The 16,789-nt window shown below is 37.2% G+C and overlaps 1 long non-coding RNA gene across 1 annotated transcript; it reads right to left on the bottom strand.

Moving 5' to 3' along the window:
• Window positions 1-696: 696 nt before the first annotated feature.
• Window positions 697-12,963, bottom strand: LOC147507776 (uncharacterized). The gene is made up of 2 exons (XR_015217792.1): window positions 12,564-12,963; window positions 697-1,264 (listed from the first exon to the last, which is right to left on the bottom strand). It is a non-coding gene; the product is annotated as an uncharacterized LOC147507776 (long non-coding RNA).
• Between the last annotated feature and the right edge of the window lie 3,826 nt (window positions 12,964-16,789).

The following is a 16,789-nucleotide window of genomic DNA, read 5'->3' as shown; positions in this document are numbered from 1 at the left end:
TCGGAAGGCGTAGCGAAGGAGACAAAATTTGAAAGAAATCTTTGTCGGGAGAAACAACTTCGGACCTTAAATCCATCAAGCAACACTACTTGCGGCTAAAGTCCCTATTACATCATCGGCTTCAACACACGGAACCTCTATTACTTTGGCGGACATAGCTTTGATAGATGCTTTCAAGTATTGAAGACCCGAACTATAGTATCCGGTGTAGGATCTCGTGACTCTTATCTTGGGGATACAAAGTGTGGCGGAAATTCAAACCTTTGGCCTTATAACTTCCGGTGGATGGAGCAGGAGTACAACCAAAGGAACTCCATCATGGTCAAACACCACTGCAGCATGGGAAGGAGCAAACTCGATTAGACATCAAAACAAAGAGATAGAGTTGTAAATATGGTCAAAACCCGGTCCCCATTTCCATCGGCATCTGTATATTATTGATGTACCATAGAATATGAGCATATTGATGTACCATTTGAGGCATTAGACCATTTGCATCTTTCATCTTCACACACTAAGCTAAATCAACCACCTTGTCTTGAAGTATTACCCCCTCAACTTCGGACCATATCCCTTATTGCACTAAGAAGTCACTTCTGAGAGAACTTCCTAGATGAGCTTGAACAAGACTTCCCTCTGAGAACTTTACCGCAAAACTGATGCAAAGCATTTGAATCTGACGCAAAAAGAACAAGACTTGGTTCAAATGTAGCTTTAATTAATAAATTACAACGCATGAACAAAAGGCGAATCTGAAGTCAAATATCCTTACATCAACAAAGATGAAAATATATAAGTACATCCTTACGAACAAAGATAACTTAATACTTGGTTCAAAGTCTTTAAATTACAAACGATTCGACTACAACACAAAAGTAACTTAATCATAACAACAATTAAAACAACTAAAAACACAACTATCAAATGCGGATGCACACCCAATCATCCGTTGCTCAACCACATTATGTCCCATCTTCTCTATTGGTGCATTTGGAATGTCGGAAGGTTTCATAGCAATTTGGGGAGTTGCAATCAACGTCACGGGTCTCTTGACCCGGGTTGAATGCACCTACTTAGAATAGATGTAGTAGACATTCTATGCCTAAGGTGGCTTGACCAACTTTTCTTGACTTCTTCTATGGTGGCATCCATAGAACTTCGTGATCTTTGTAGCCATTTACTTGAGTTTTAAAATCTTCCCAATCTATGTAAACTCCGGGAGTTTTGCGCCCGAGGACTACATAGCAAAAATGCCTCCCCATATCTATATCACAAATTTAATGTTAAATTTAAAACTAAACATATGTACGTGGATTATCACCATCATTGGCATTCAAAAGCCACATAAAATACCAAGTTCTAGTATCCAAGAGCGGATAAAGTACCAAGTTCTAGAACGGATAAAATACCAAGTTCTAGTATCCAAAAGCCACATACATTCATACATATACCAAGTTCTAATTCAAACACTTATACACTACACACTATGTTCAAAACTTGAGACGTGATATGGACCAACCAACTATATTCTATTTACTAAAACCAACTATAAAACATCACATTCTAGATAAAATTCGGCAGAGTCTCCTTTGTATTTTTGACATTTCATATGCACACATCCTATCTTAACCTGAAAATCTAATAAATATACATCCAAGGCTTATATAAAACCTCATACCTCAGTCGTAAACCCAAGAATTAAACCAACTTAAATCAAAACCTCAAATCACATATACAAACAATCAAAAAGTTTACTATCTTTGCTCCTAACTCAACTAACACGATTCCCAGTTCTTGTGCTAAAAGCACCATCACTTGATCCACGGAGGAAAGAGTTTCCTAGTGATTTGGTAGAAACCTATCCTCAGATCAAAAGAAAACTACATAAAGCGTGTATTCTTAAACAACGGACATCAAGCCTTATATAAAAGACAACACAATAACCAATGTTAATCTATATAAAAGACATGCATTCATACATATAGCGAATTCTAATTCAAAATATCATTCTAAAATATCCAAAATACACAAGTTAACGGCCTACATTTTACTGCTCGATCTACTTCCCTGAATCATGAAGCTTTCTCATAAGCCATGCATACTTAAACTGAGGATTATTGATCCCCAAAAAAGCTTGAGCAACTGCTCATTCTCTCCCAACAAATCAAAGGCCCTCAACATGAGATCAGGTTCCATGTTAGGAAGTGCTTCTAAAGCATCAACTAACAAGGTGGTAGGCTCAACAGGATTGAAGGCACTAGTTAGTTGACGCACTGCCTCCGTCAACTCCTTGAAATCTGGAGGTGGAGGCATGGCCTCAAGACCAAGACGAGACCTCTTCAAGGCTTCACTAAATGAGGGGTAGTAATGCGCCGACTCCCACCTTGTGAAGTATCACCAACTACAAAGCTTTCACCAGCTTGTGAACTATCACCATCATTGGCATTAAGATGTGGACTTGGAGGTTGACTTGACTCTTCCTCTATATTCTCTGCCCCTTCATCTCCGACTTCTTCATCTAGAATCACTGCTTCCGATCCTCATCGTCGTGTCTAGCATTGCCCCCTTCTCCAGTTGCCACATCACTCCTAAATACGATACAAGCTTCCTCAAAATGAGGAAACATCTTCTTTCGTAAGGGCCTTGCTGTAGGATGGGCCTATAACAATAAGCAATTGCTTACAAGATATAATAATAATACGCAGTAATTTAGAGTTAAAAGATAGTAAAATATATTACCTTGCAATACTCTTCCCATGCCACATGATCAACATCTATACCTTTGGTTTGTTGGTTGTACGAAAAACCAAAACCACTAGCCTCGACAACTGCCTTGGCAGCGAGGTAATCTTTCTTCATTGTTTTGAGTCGAGAACGTACATTCTCATTCCCGATTGACATATTCAATCGTTGATTCACAGCCTTAGCAACCTCTTTTAAGGTCTCGGGCTTCCACCCATTGTATGACTTCCTACCTAAACCATTTAAAGTCTTTTTCTAACAAGACGTTGATTAAGATCTCATCCATTGAGGGGTACTAACGAATTTGCTTCTACTTGGGAACAAGTGGTTTGGTCACCTCACCCTCACTAACCACACCCTTACCCTCGGATGAGTTGCCCGCCCGCCTAGCCATAATTGTTGGAAGTATCATTAAAATACAAACAAAGAAATAAAAAAACAATATCAAATTCATTAATAACTAACAACCTCTAATAAGTATTCATTAAACAAATTCATAGATAACAATCCATTACAAACCATAATTAATAGTTTAATACAAGCACCAATTCACTAATAAAAATTCACATTAAAAAGACAACGTGATCCATTATAAAAGATAATTAAAACACCATCACATATTTAATGTGGTCCCATGGTATCTTGCCACATCATTAAAGCCAAAGCATCCCTCCAATTTGTCCAACCGTCGGCAGGTACCATATCAATTTGAACTTGTTGGTCTTCATTACCATTAGTGTCATCCTCATTAATGCTGCATCCCCATTTTCCTCATCCGAAGCTTGATTCTTCATCGGTTAACGTCTTTGTCTAGGTTTTCCTCCCTCAAGAAGTTATGGATAGCACAACATGCAAGGATTACTTTTCATTATGTACACTTTCGTATCATAATGAGGAGCATGCCTAAGACATGCAAAGCGTTTCTCCAACAACCCACGATTGTTCTCTCAACAACCATACGCAATGATGAATGCCTAAAATTATACAACTCTTTATAATCTTGAGCATCCTCTCGTGCCTTTGTCATGGAGATGATATCGCGTGCCACAAAAGGGTGTGAGGAATCCGGGACTAATCTTGAAACCAAAGAACATAAGATAGTACTTCAATCTTGGGACGGTGTCATATTAAATTTAGTATATGACATTTTTATGTGCTAAGATAGATTACAATTATAAATCTTGACATACTAGTGGGTAGAGTAAGTTTGTGCCCAGGGCGAGATACGACACTCCTCAAAACTCGACCATCATGGGCAGAACCCTCCCATCCAGCAAGTACATAAGTAAACTTCATGTCAAATGTACAGGCAACCAAAACATTTTGGCTGACGACACCCTTTCTATTATGATATCTACCCTGGTCTTCCACATCTACTTTGGTAGCAATGTGAGTACCATCAATAGCACCCACAACGTCCTAAAACCAAAAATAGTTGTTAACGACAATTTTATAATTCAAAAGTTTAATAGGATGGACATCAACATGCTTCTATATCTCTCTAACCTGAAAATACTGATGTCATTCTTTTGTTTTCGAGCACTGCTTAGGAGAGTTTGCAGCGGTAGCATTATTGACCACTTCTCTATATAACCTCAAAACCACTTGCAATACCACACGGAAATAATGATGAACTGTTTCACATGAGTGGAAAAATTGCAACTCAATATTTCGTTGTCGCATGTCATGCCCGATTGTGTACAAGAAATACTCGACTTGCTCCTCGACTGACAGATACCAACTGTCATTAAGACCAAGTCCGCGCAAACGGAGGAAGAAGTGACGAAACATTTCTCTATTCATCCTCAACACGTTATGACAATAACGGTCACTGTCCATATAAAACCTCCTCAACACAACACTCCGTTGCAGATCCATATTCCTATGCGGATCCCTAGGTACGCCTAGTCATATATATCCTATACCACCAATCCTAGTATGCTATCATAGCTTGAGCAATAATAACAACCACCAAAGTCGCGACTGCCATACGCTCACGTGTAGTTCTCCTAATTCTATACAAACTCATAAAGTGTAATAATAAGTAACAACTAAAATATCCACAAAGTCGAGATACAAATATATATATACGATAACCGTAGTAAATTCTCAGTCTAGAAATACTTATGATAGCCGTAGTAAATTCTCAGTATTGAACTATTGATGAAAAACATTCACTGGATTCCTTATGTGTCAAAAGAATGGATCAGATTTTAGAAATTAAAATGAACAGATGAAATTATACAATCTTGATTCTGGCTAACAAATCTTGTCCCAAATACAAAACTACTAATAAAATAGAAACATATTGTAAGTACCCTCCGTTCCACACTACAGAACACGTGTCCACATATCAGGACGTCCTACTTCAACTCGTCCCACAACATTAGATCGGACCAACGACCTAATACCCAGGTCGTCAACAACATCAGTTACAACCATTTATGGAAGAATATCAACTAGCGCGATCTTGGAGCTCAATCAACACCACAATCAAGGAGACATTAACTTTGTAACAGCAAATTATCAAGATAGCACACAAGGTGGATCTACAACTCATAACGATCTAAACACACATTTATAAATAGAGAAAGATGAACTACGTAAGGCTTTATTCAAGTTTACCCCGAGAAACTTGATACGTAGGCAACTCTTATCTCAAGAAGAGTGCAGCCATTCCCTATTCAACAAATCATTAGGTTGTAGTCCCAAAGTAACTAACATCTACACATATTAACAAAAGTAGATAATTAATTGCCTGAAGTAAGAATAAGAGGGAAGCTCTCCTATTCACAATACATATTACTTGTAAGCAATATATATTACTTGTAGAATAAGAATAAGGATTTAAAGGGGCACTGAAGTAAAAATAAGTAGTGCCTATAGATGTAAGAGGACTTTTTAACCACAATTGTTCTAGGATTCTATCAAGACCCACAATGCAATAAGAGGGAAGCTCTCCTATTCACAATATATATTACTTGTAAGCAACAATAGAATGTGTACAATGAAATGAATTTTTCCTTCACATATGCAAACCTGGACTCTGTTTCAGACTTTGAGTAATATGGTTGTTGTATTATACTTCACTTCTTCTTTCTTGACAAGTTGTATATAAGTTTGTTCATAGGAAAGCTATAAGACCAATCAGTAGAAGTTGAGGTGCTAAAAGTCGAATGCAACTTAATCATCATTCATGATTCAACAAAGATGAAAACCAAATAATAAGCAGATAGAACCCATATACTCGAACAACGAACTTAGATCAAATTTCATTCTCACCAGTATAAAAATTTAGACAATTTTATTTGGCCTAATAATATTACAGACAATGTGACAATCATATTAGATTCTCAATAACAACTTTCTACAATTCCATGGTGACTTGAAATTATTCTTTTTTAAAGTATTCCCCTTTCATTAATGGTTAAAGTCATCATACAATTAGCAGTCTCTACCAAAAAAAAAAAACTTTTCTAGCAGTTTCATTACAATGTCTCAAACTCTCAATTATATCAAACTGGATGATATAATTACTATTGGACTTCTGCACGAAATTGAGAGAATATTTATCTTCGTGTTGAAGAGAACGTCTCACGTTTCACAATTATGCATTAACGAGAAAGTGGACTAAACATTTTGTGTAAATAAGATTAGAAAGAAGAGAAAATAGAATAATACAAAAATTGTTTAACAAGATGAGCAGATTTCTCCTCCTTTTACAGGAACTGTCGGCGCTTGAGAGAGAGAGAGTGTGTTTGAGAGAAAACGATTTTGATTTGCCAAAGTTAGGGTCGAAGCGAGAAAATTTGGGTCATTTTCCTACGGCAAAATATATCCAGCTCCCACATGGATATATTTTTCCCGCATGAAGCGAGAAAATATGGTCACGTGCTTGATTTGCCGGCAAATGGGCTTTTAAACGAGAAAATTTTGATTTGCCAGCGGGAAAACTTGTTATCAAGAAGGCCCTTAGTTCAATGAGAAGCATAAATCAATGATGAGTTTCTTATGGGATGTTCAGAAAGATGGGGGATTTTATTCTGTGTGACTTTGCAAAATGGGTAGGACTCGTGAAATTGTGAAGGAGAGGGAAAAAAAAAAGCTAGAACGGTTCTTTTTTTTTTTAAAAAAAATCAACATGGCTGATTTCTATTTGGCCAGAATCAAAGTTAGCATAGCTTTATTGCATCAAAAATGGGCTCCATTTAGCCCGGGGAGAGTTAAAGTCCTAGTTCCGCCCCTGTATTTAGTAAGTATATGTAGAGAAAAAGGGGAAAAAAAGGGTGTTTGCGTTTGTCTTAATTAACCAAAATTTGGGTCGAGAGAAAGAAAAATAGTACTTAACTTTTCTCATGAAAAGTTTGTCAGGAGCGCACGCGCTCCAGCGTTTTCACTCAGACTTCGATCTTTTTCGGAAACAGTATAAGCATAAGTTTTTTTCTAAAAACTTAACCTGACCAAAAAGAAAAAAAAAACAGAAAAAAAAAAAAGAGAGATTGTAAGAGAGCAATTCTTAGTGAGTGAGTGTTCATTTTTTTGTGAGTGAATTGAGAGCTCTTATGTCTGTTACTCTGGACATCTAGTAAAGCTTGGAACTCGCCGGTGGACATAGGCACATTGCCGAACCACGTTATATCCGTGTCTTATGGTTTGTTTTCTTTTGCATTAGTCTCTTTACTTTATATGCTAGTTAATTGATATTGAGAAGTGTTGTGATAGTACTTAGAGGGTGTTGAAGTCTTGTCTAGTGAAAAAGATCAATCTTTGTATAGGGTTGATCTATTTATAGTGAATATCATTATTTTCGCAGTTAGTTATTCACAACAATTGGTATCGGAGCCCAGGTTTACGACTTATGATTTTGAGTTTTGGTGAAGAACTATAATGCTTGAAATTTGTGTAGACAAGGTGTTTGATAAAATTCCCAAGTGAAATATTTTTTTGGGTTATTATGTGTGACTTGAAAAATGGCTCCCAATATGTCAAATGCTAGGTTTGAAGTAGAAAAATTTAATGGGAAGAATAACTTTGGGATTTGGCAAGTCTAAGTAAAGGACATCTTCATCCAACAAGGTTTGCTAATGAGGTCATGTATAATGTGATGGGAGAAAATACCGCTACCGGTATTTGGCTCAAGCTAGAATCTATGTATATGACAAAGAGCATGATCCGAACAAGATGTACCTTAAGAAGCATCTTTTCTCGGTACATGGCGGTGGATGGTTCAACTATGCAAGAGCACGCGTTAGTGAGTTTCAAACGCCGCCCTAGCGGATTTTTGAATGTTGGCATGAAGATGATGAGGATGATGAGGATCAAGCAACATGTTTAATATTCTCTTTGCCCGAAAGCTATGAGCATCTAATTACTACTTTTATGAACAGAGAAGATGTTGATCTTGACGAAGTTTAGAGTGTACTTCTTTCTTATGAGTTGATGAAAAAGACACGAGTAGATAATAGCATTGATGTAGGACAAGGGCTAGTGGCAAGAGGAAAGTCGTATGCAATGAGAGGTCTGGGTCCAAGTCAAAGAAGCCGTTGAAACATGTGAAGTGCTACAATTGCGACGAAAAGGGACATTACGTAAGTAATTGTCCTCACCCGAAGAAAGATAACAAGAACAATGGTAAGAAGAAAGATAAGGTTAAAGTTAAGGCAAGTTTTGCTTTTCGCTTTGAAGTGGAAGATGTGAGTCTTTGTGTGTCCACACAAGACTATATGGTTGACATATGGATTATTGATTCCGGGTGTTCCTACCATATGTACCCAAATAGAAAGTGGTTTGCTTCTTATGAGAGCATTGATGGTGGTTCCATTTTGATGGGTAATGACCATGCGTGCAAGATGGTTGGGATTGGAACTATACGGTTTAAGATGCATGATGGTGTTGTGAAGACTTTAAATGATGTAAGACATGTTCCTGAGCTAAAGAAAAATCTTATCTCTCTTGGTACCTTGGATTCCAAAGGCCACAAGTTTGTGGGGGAAGGTGGAATCCTAAAGATTGTTAGTGGCTCTTTAGTTGTTATGAAGGGTCAAAGACATGGAACCTTGTATACTTTGATGGGTAGTATGGTGACAGGCAATGTAGCAGTGGGTGCATGTAGTGATGATTCTGAGTGCACTAAGATGTGACATATGCGTCTGGGGCATATGAGTGAAAAGGGTTTGTCTGAGTTATGCAAGCGAGGGTTCTTGAAGGACTTGAAGAAGCCAAGCATGGGATTCTGTGAGCACTGTGTCTATGGAAAGCAGTGTCGAGTCAAGTTCAATTCTAGCAAGCACAAAATGGCGGGCATCTTTGATTATGTGCATACGAATGTGTGGGGACCCTCCAGGGTGGCTTTAAAAGGAGGCAACCGTTATTATGTCTCATTCATTGATGATCATACTCGCTATGTGTGGGTGTATATGATGAAAATAAAAGATAAAGTGTTTGAGATAATTAAAAAGTGGAAGGTAAGGGTTGAGAATCATATAGATAGGAAGGTGATGACTCTAATGTCTGACAATGGTACTAAGTATACCTATGGGCCTTTCCAAGAATTTTGTGCGCAACAGGGTATTGCTAGACACTAGACAGTTAGGGGAACGCCTCAGCAGAATGGGATGGCAGAGAGGATGAATGTGACATTGCTTGAAAGAGCGAGGTGTTTGTTGTCTAATGCTAGTCTAGACAAAGAGTATTGGGCAGATGTAGTGTCCATGGCGTGTTACCTGTATAATAGGTCACCAGTTCCAGCTATAGATTGCAAGACACCTTATGAAGTGTGGTCAGGTAACCCAACTGATTATAGTATTTTGTGAGTGTTTGGATCGACTGCTTACTACCATATGAAGGAAAACAAGCTAGATCCTAGAGCTAAAAAGGCAATATTCTTGGGCTTCACAAATGGTGTAAAGAGATACAGATTGTGGTGTCTAGAAGACCACAAGTTCTTGGTCAACAGAGATGTTACCTTTGATGAGACTTCTGTGTTATCATTCAGTAAGCCAGAAAAAGCTGGGCAGAATGGTAAGTCTATAGAAGTTCAAGCTATTGATCTTAAGTTGTTTAATGCAGCAGATGACTGGTTGGTTCATGATGAGGTACCAGATCATAGAACCACGTAGCAACAGGAAGAAGGGCATGAGCATCCGCAACTTGTAGTGGCTGACCCTAGGCCAAAGAGACAAGTTAAGGAAGTGCATAAGTATGGGCACGATAAACCGGTGAAACATTATGGTCAGGTGGATTTAGTAGCATATGCACTGAATATTGAAGATGATGAGCCAGATAGGTTCAAGGAAGCTGTTAGAGATGCTCATTACAGAGATTGGTTGGTTGGTTGCTATGCAGGAAGAGATGGAATCTCTTGATAAAAATCACACATGGGACCTTGTTTTATTACCAAAGAGCAAAAGGACTATCGACAGTAAATGGGTGTTCAGAAAGAAGGAGGTATTTCCTAAGTTTGACAGTACTGGGTATAAGGCAAGAGTGGTAGCAAAGGGTTTCTCACAGAAGGAAGGAGTTGACTACAATGAGGTATTTTCCCCAGTGGTCAAACATACTTCCATTCGTGTGTTATTGAGTTTAGTTGCTCACTTCGACTTGGAGTTAGAGCAACTTGATGTGAAAACTGCTTTCTTGCATGGAGACTTGGAGGAAGAGATCTATATGAGACAACCTGAAGGTTTTGTTGTTGCTAAGAAAGAAGATCATGTGTACAAGTTGAATGGGTCATTGTATGGTTTAAAGCAATCACCAAGGCAATGGTACAAGCGCTTTGACATGTTCATGATACAACATGAGTATACCCGAAGTAAGTATGACTGTTGTTTTTACTTTCGTAGGCTTCGTGATAATGATTTCATCTATCTCTTGCTTTATGTGGATGACATACTTATTGCTTCTAAAAGCATGGTAAAGATAGACAAGTTGAAATCTCAACTTAGCTCTGAGTTTGAGATGAAGGACTTGGGTGGAGCCAATAAGATATTGGGCATGGAGATTGACAGAGATAGGAAGAAGTGACGGATAGTTGTATCTCAAAAGAAATACCTTCATAAAGTAATTTATCGATTCGGTATGGAGAATGCAAAGTCAGTTTCTACTCCTTTAGCTGGCCATTTTTGGCTTTCAACTAAGTTCTCTCCTAGTTCGGTGGAGGAATAAAAGCATATGGCTCATGTTCCTTATGCTAGTGCAGTGGGCAGTTTGATGTATGCTATGGTGTGCACACTCTCGGACATTTCACAGGCAGTAAGTGTTGTAAGCAGGTATATGACAAATCCTGATAAGCAGCATTGGGAGGCAGTGAAATGGGTATTGAGGTACTTGAAGGGTACCTTGGATATGGGTATTGAGTAGAACAGCGTTGCTTTGTATTGTGATAGTCAGAGTGCTATTCATTTGGCGAAGAACCAGGTTCATCATGCTCGGACCAAGCATATTGATGTCCGTTATCACTTTGTACGGGATGTCGTTGAGGATGATGATGTAGCACTTGGGAAAGTGGACACCCATGACAATCCTGCTGATATACTGACGAAAGTTGTCACAGGAGTTAAGTTCCAACATTGTTTGGACTTACTCCAAATCCTACATGTTTGATTAGAGCCCTTTGTGGGCATGGCCCTTCGGGGCAGACGGCGAGTTTCGGGATATGTTTTGAAGACCAAGGTTCAAAATATCGATATCGATAAATATATCGGTGTACCCAAAAACCGATATATATCGGATATATCGGAAATATCGGATATATATATTTTTTTGGTGATCAGTCCAAACTATTAAAAATATCGGAAATATCGGATATATCGGAAATATCGGAAATATATCAAAAATATATTGGAAATATCGGATTTATATTAAAAAATGGTCAAAAAGTCAAACGATATATATCGTAAATATCGGATATATCGGCGATATAAACTTTTATATCGGAAATCCCGATATATATCGGAAAAATAAGGGTACTATATTCGGTGGATATATATCGGAAATATCGATATCGGTGTACCAAAATACCGATATATATCGGATATATCGTCGATATTTTGAACCTTGTTGAAGACTAGTGCTTCTTGCTGGATGTGTTCGGCTTGGTTTTATGTGTTAAAACCTCACCGAGGTGGAGAATGTAGAAAAAAAAAGGGAAAAAAATGGTGTTTGTGTTTTTCTTACTTAGCCAAAATTTGGGTCGAGAGAAAGAAAAACAGTACTAGACTTTTCTCACGAAAAGTTTGTCAGGCGCGCGCGCTCTACTATGCCTGGCTCAAGGCGCGCACGCGTTTCACCGTTTTCACTCAGACTTCGATCTTTTTCGGAAAAAGTATAAACACAAGTTTTTTTTTTCTAAAAACTTAACATAACCAAAAACCAGAAAAAGAGAGAGATTGTAAGAGAGCAATTCTTAGTAAGTGAGTGTTCATTCTTTGTGAGTGAATTGAGAGCTCTTTAAGTCATTACTCCGGACATCTAGTAAAGCTTGGAACTTCGCGATTGGGCGTAGGCACATTGCGAACCACGTTATATCGTGTCTTGTGGTTTGTTTTCTTTTGCATTAGTCTCGTTACTTTATATGTTAGTTAATTGATATTGAGAAGTGTTAAGATAGTACTTGGAAAGTGTTGAAGTCTTGTCTAGTGAGAAAAATCAATCTTTGTATAAGATTGATCTATTTGTAGTGAATAACAATGTTTCCGCAGTTAGTTATTCAGAACGGTATCAACTCAACTGATAGTATAATAATAGATAGTACCCCGGATATATCTTTTAAGAATCATGCGGAAAATTTTAAAGGAAAAAATTATTCATGTATAAGTAGTTACCGTTTGCCGGGTTTAGCTGGCAATCAAATAATCCTGTTTTCCAGGGTTGTCCAATTTGATTCTGAACCGCCTCAGCGCTTGGAGAAGTAGGAACTGTGTCATGTATGTCATCATCACTCTCTGTGCTCCCATCACTTTGAACATATTGAGATGAGTTATAGAGCGTATTCCCACCACCTCCTAGTGTCATCACCAACAACACTACACTCCCATTTTGAATATTGTAATCGGACAAAGTTTGACCGTCTTCCAATTTTTTTCCGGAAAATAACAAACTCTGTTGGTCTGGTGGGATCCCTTCCTTATCCCGGATCTTGGTCTTCAAAATTTCAATCGTATTTGAACTTTGGACCTGAAATGGAATTTGTCTTCCATCGGAAAAAGTACTGACAAGGATCTTCATATTGTGTCTTCATATTGTGTCTTCCATCACAAACAGTTATTGTGTCTCTTTGGATTTTGGAACGACACTGTACATTTTCGAAGGGGTCGGTCATATTGTATATATTGAGTGTATATAATGACGACTACTCTACACTATATATATATATACTTTTAATAAAGAGAAATTAAACCACTTCTTTGTGAGCGCAATTTGGCATCATCAATTTTTCTATCGAGTGGTCGAGTCGAATAATATACAATCCGACACTCGACGAACCATCGATTGGGCATTGTATCTTGAGAGCATATTTCTTATAAACCCATTTGTGAAATGTAAGAAGAGAATGATAAGTATCACTAAACTTTTTATTTATTAATGGTGTTTTACAATGTTCTCTCATTTCTCTTTCTGGTTTAAATGTGAGAAATAGAAAAATAAAGTGTGATAAATGAATTTGGTCCTTCTCTTTTGTATCCAATCATTTTATAATTGAGTTTCACATGGCTTTATCCAATAGTTTTGTGACATGTGTCCATCTTTTGTCTTTTTTTTTTTTTTTTTTTTTTTTTTTTTTTTTAATATTGGTAAGCCTGTTTTAAATGAGATCAGTAACTCTTTGATGTTGGCGGGGTTCGAGCCCCAGACCTCTGGTATCATCACCCAAAGATTTTACCGACTTTGTTAGTCAGCACCTGCTACCTGAAATTTATATGAATATATCGGCTCTCTAATCGATATTGTATTAGAAATTAGTGAAATAATGGCGAATATCGGTATGTACGATATTTGGCCACCACATCGCTCCCTCTCAAAATCTTCAAATTTTATAAGTGAAAATTTAAAGATTTCGAGAAGCAATAGAAAATAAACTTAAAATCGATGATTTTGTTTTTTTTTTTTTTTTTTTTTTTTTTTTTTTTTTTTTTTTTTTCCACTGTTTATCCACACTATTCAACCGATACTATTCATTCGATATTGTACATCTGATACACTATTTATCCGATACTGCGCATCGACACTGTTCATCAATACTGTTCAATCGATATTGTACATCTGATACACTACTTATCTGATATTGCATAGATCGGTAATTTGTTTCATCGATACTATTCATTCGATATTGTACATCTGATACACTATTTATTCGATATTGTACATACGATACACTATTTATCCGATATTGCGCATCCGCATTGTTCAACCGATACTATTAATTCGATATTGTACATCTGAGATGGGATTTTTGTAAGTAATTTTCAAAAATTGAGATGACATTTTTGTAAGTAATTTTTTGAATTCCGAGATGAAATTTTTTGTACGTAATTTTTTGAAATTCGAGATGGGATTTTTGAGCTAAGATTTTGCCTTTGGCCATACATCGCTCTCGAAAAACATAAGAGACGATGCATAGAGCACTCACAAGGATTCTCCACAACTCAAAATTTATTGAACTTTAGCTAGGATTTTGCCTTTGGCCATATATCGCTCTCGAAAAACATAAGAGACGATGCGTAGAGCACTCACAAGGATTCTCCACAGTTTTTTTTTTTAATTTGAAGTAGAATTTTCATATAATGAATTTTTGAATCCGAAATAAGATTTTGACAATTAAAACTTTTGAATTGGAGATAGAATTTGATAAATGAAATTTTTTGAATTCGAAATAGGATTTGATTTTTATAAAAAGAATTTTTGAATCCAAAAGTAGGATTTTGACAATTAATATTTTTGAATTCGAAATAGAATTTGATAAATGAAATTTTTTGATAAAAGAAATTTTTGAGCTTTTCATCCAATCTCTAATTGATCGATCCATATTATCATTAAAAATTAAGCCGGCGATAATTTCATATTGGTATTTGATTTGTAAGCCCCAAGTGATAACTTCAAATATCGATTCTCTAAAATATCCTTCTTCACCTTAAATCATCAATGAAATATCGAGGTGAATAGCCTTACGTTATCAATAAATTTTTTGTCCCCAAGTGATCTGTTTATATTAGTCACAAGGGGTATATCTGTTTTGGCCCCAAGTGAATTTTCTATATCAGCTCAGCTCCAAACAATTAAATGATATTAGGCTCCACGGATTTATCTGTCCATTGGCTCCAAATGGTTTGTTCATATCGGATATCGGCTAGTGAAATTGATTTAGTTTCCCAAGTGAGCCTCTAATCTTACAATGAAATGTCAGCCCAAATGATTATATCTGCATTGATTTGTCCCAAGTGTTGAATATATGTTGGCCATAAGCCCATAAGTGACTTATTTCGACCCCAAGTGATTGATTTCCTTTCATATCGACTATCTTTTTCTTAGTAGAAAATCGTTTCCTCTTAGAGCATTTGCAATGCAGGGGGTTTCAAGGGGTTTGTGACTTTTTTCACCGGGTTGGGAGGAAAAAGGTTGTGCAATGCAGGGGTGAAAAAACCGTAACTTTATTCCTCAGTTCAAAACAAGGTGAAACCTTCCACCGAGATAGTAGTTGACTTGTTAACTTTCGGACGAGATGTTGGATCCCGTCTCGTGTGTTTTTTTTTAAAAAAAATGGGGTTTTTTTTTTTCGGACGGAATGTTTCATTCCGTCTCGCATGATTTTTCGACTTTTTTTTTTTTTTTTTTAATTTCAGACGAGATGTTTCATTCCGTTCGGAGCGTTTTTTCGATTTTTAAGTCCAGACGGAATCTAACATCTCGTCCGAGATATTTTATTCACCTTTGCATTACACAGCTTCACCTTGTTTTTCACCGTTTTGGTGAAAAGGGAGTGAATAAGTGCTGAGGTGGCGGTGAATAAGAGGAGGATTATTTTCACTTGCATTGCAAATGCTCTTATGCCCAAGCCCAACTCGACATCGGAGTCGTAAATGTTTTTTATCTGCTATCAAATGTTTTCGTCAACAACAACACTAACCTTCTTTTCCTCCACTGTAACTGAAATGAAACTCTAATTAAAAAAAAAAAAAATCACCGATGCAAACATATAAGTATATAACCATAGCCTTAAACAGTTCCGTTCAGTTTTTTGCTTACTCATACTAAGCCTCGGCTCCCCCGATATCAAGAACCTTGAAAATTAATCTCACCTCTTATTTTGATCCATTATCAATTTTCTTCCTCATCAACATATAATCAATTCCAATATCGATTGTTCATCAACCACAAATTATCGTTTTCCAGCTTATCACTTTGTGAAATTATGAAAAAATGAAAGAAAACTATGAGTGATGAGCTGGAAAACGATAATTAATTTGTTGCTGACACTATTGAAAATATTTAATTGTTGCTCAACAAAATCAGAATCCGAAATATATAACAAGAAATGAAGAATGAGTTGAAGAAACTTATTTGTACCGATGCCAATTCTATGGAACTCGATACCATTTGATGAAGTTTCGGGAGTTGGGTATCGAAATTGGGTTTGTAAAGGTGTTGTTTGGTTTTCCCTTACAAACAGTCAATGGGGGACTGGAATAGGTTGTTGGATGGACCGAGTTCGACTTGAGAGTGAACTGCCTACGTATCTTATTCTTGGTTTTGTGGGGGAGAGTAGAATCAGGTCTGGCGTAGTTCATAGGGGAGGTATTTATAAATATCAAGAGTGTATCCTTGCCCACCACGTGTAAAGGGTGTCCCAAACGGGGCGATAGAGGGGTAACATGTGAGAACCGGCCCCTCATAGGTCTGCTTTGTAATGATGTGGAGTGTCGGTCGTATAAGTAGCTTAGCATGTCGTGACCAGGTGACCCGGCGGCAAAGATATGTGCAAGTACACCGTACCTTTAGTCATGATTGCTTCTGGAAAGGGTATCTATGTCACTTCCTAGCGTAGTTCGCGTGA

Source organism: Coptis chinensis, chromosome 3 (assembly GCF_015680905.1).
Source record: "Coptis chinensis isolate HL-2020 chromosome 3, ASM1568090v1, whole genome shotgun sequence".
Classification (NCBI taxonomy): Eukaryota; Viridiplantae; Streptophyta; class Magnoliopsida; order Ranunculales; family Ranunculaceae; genus Coptis; species Coptis chinensis.
Note: the sequence above shows the minus strand (reverse complement) of the source record. Positions and strands in the feature narration are given on the sequence as shown.